Raw genomic sequence first — 2,174 nt, 5'->3', positions numbered from 1 at the left:
CGAATTGAGTAAACTGAAGTGGTGGCATAGAAATTTAATATTAATTAATTTATTCATTTTTGTGAAACATAATAAATTTGTATCGTACAAAATATCAGTTTCATTGATCTTACACACAATTCAATAACCGTGTCTTCATCAAGTAATTAGATTCTAAAAGGACTTGACCACTGGATGGTGGGATATGGACCGTAAGCAGGAGTGTGGTCAATGTGATTGTGGAGGTGTGATCGGAAAATGCTCTCCCGAAGATGATTTCGGCGGCAATTATCCGATGGATTATTATGCGCAGGATGGTGGTGAGTGGAACTCGTCGTATTTAAAGAAGTCATTCAGGCCTATACGCCGGATGAGTTTTGAATGTCTGCAACTTGGCACTGACGGATTTTCTGCTTCAATATTAGAATTTCATCGAAATTCCTGATGAAGCATCAAATCTCTAAGCATGCTTAGAAACATGTCTGACTTAAGATACTTTGGCTAGAAAAGAGACCAAATTCCTAATGAGGAAAGATGAAACTAAAATTAAACAAATTAGCAAGATATATTAATTCAAACACATATTTCTGAGTCTTTGCTGCAATAGTTTTCGACTTTTTTTAAAATAAGTAACAATGAAACTTAGAATTCAATAAAGAGATTAGACATATAGTATTCCAATAAGGTATACAAAAACTGAATAACTCTGTTTCTTGTTGAACTATAATAAATAATTCAACTGAATAACTCTATTTCTTGCTCCAATATAGAGTCCTCTAATTAAGTTTTCGGTTACAAAATCCGACGGTTTTGTATATATGTGTAGTGAAGTAAGCCAAATCAACAGAGATGGGGTACACTTTTGAAGGATGACGCTATTTTCTCAATAATACTTAACATTGATTACACATTGCTCATACGGACCATATACCATACCACCAATACATAAGAGACTATCTTGGTGAATTTATTTGGAATAGAGGGACTAATATGTATATATTGGCTATTAAAATAATGGTGTATGTTACTCTTAAGTTCTACAGTTCTTTGAAAGCATAGCTTGAAGAGATTACTTAATCAAAATATTCTATAGAAACTAATGGCAAGTCTCCAGGTAGTTGAATCTGATTAATCTCCGATGCATAAAAAATAATGAGTTTTTGGTTCAATTAGTACATGGTAAAATTTATGGCATGGATTTGGGTGAAGTTCTGACAAGATTTACCTTCCTACATTATTTAATGCTTAAGGATTTGATTTTACATCTTCCTGAAGTATCTTCAAACTTATCTTATATCTAATGTGGATGCAATATTGAAAGAGTTCCTAAACTAAAAAATGCACATTGAAGATCTATATTTATAGTTTATGATGTCAATAGTTTTCACTCAGAGACTCTCCTTTGGTAACACAGAAGTGTCTCGACCACTTGGCTCATAGACATAGTAGGCCTATCATTTCAATTTTCATCCACACATTTCAAAGCCACTAAAACCATTATTTCCATTTGTGCAGTGTCATATATCTTCCTTCTAGGTTTGGATCAATTATCTCTTCTAGGAGTGATTCCATGGTAAAACCTCTGCTCATCTGTTCTCTCAGCCATGTAGGCAATCTCCTTTGCTCCATTTCCCCACCATCATTTGTCTGGACATCTGTTGCATAACTTTTACCTGTAACCTACTCAAGCATGACCATTCCATAACTATAGACGTCAACTTTCAAAGTAATCGGCAGATTGAAAACCCACTCGGGGGACATGTAGCCTCTCGTTCCTCTCATCTTCAAGAAGTCTTTTCCCAGAATATTTCCTCTTCTTTTTAACAGCTTAGACAGACCAAAATCTGCGACTTTCGGTTGGTAATTGGAGTCCAGGAGTATGTTTTGAGGCTTTACGTCACAATGTAGAATCCAATCCCAACACTCTTCATGTAGATAAGTCAAACCTTTAGCTGTCCCTAAAGCTATCTCAAACCTCTTTTCACTGTCTAGGGAATTGGAGATGAGATTTTTTGCCAAGGATCCATGCTCCATGTATTCATAAACTAGAAGTTTTTCTTTCTCTCTGCACAATATCCCCACATCTCTATCAAATTCATATGGTTGAGATTCCCAATAATGCTCATTTCTGCCATGAGGTCAGCGCCTTCTTCTTCCTTTGTTTCGTACAATCTTTTGATAGCTGCAACTCTCCC

General features: G+C 35.5%; 1 pseudogene; it reads right to left on the bottom strand.

The window, feature by feature from the left end:
* Positions 1-1,363: 1,363 nt before the first annotated feature.
* On the bottom strand, positions 1,364-2,171 carry LOC139884530 (putative receptor protein kinase ZmPK1; annotated as a pseudogene).
* Between the last annotated feature and the right edge of the window lie 3 nt (positions 2,172-2,174).

The sequence above is a fragment of the Rutidosis leptorrhynchoides genome, unplaced genomic scaffold, assembly GCF_046630445.1.
Source record: "Rutidosis leptorrhynchoides isolate AG116_Rl617_1_P2 unplaced genomic scaffold, CSIRO_AGI_Rlap_v1 contig565, whole genome shotgun sequence".
NCBI classification, from domain to species: Eukaryota; Viridiplantae; Streptophyta; class Magnoliopsida; order Asterales; family Asteraceae; genus Rutidosis; species Rutidosis leptorrhynchoides.
This window is presented reverse-complemented; position numbering and strand designations above follow the sequence as displayed.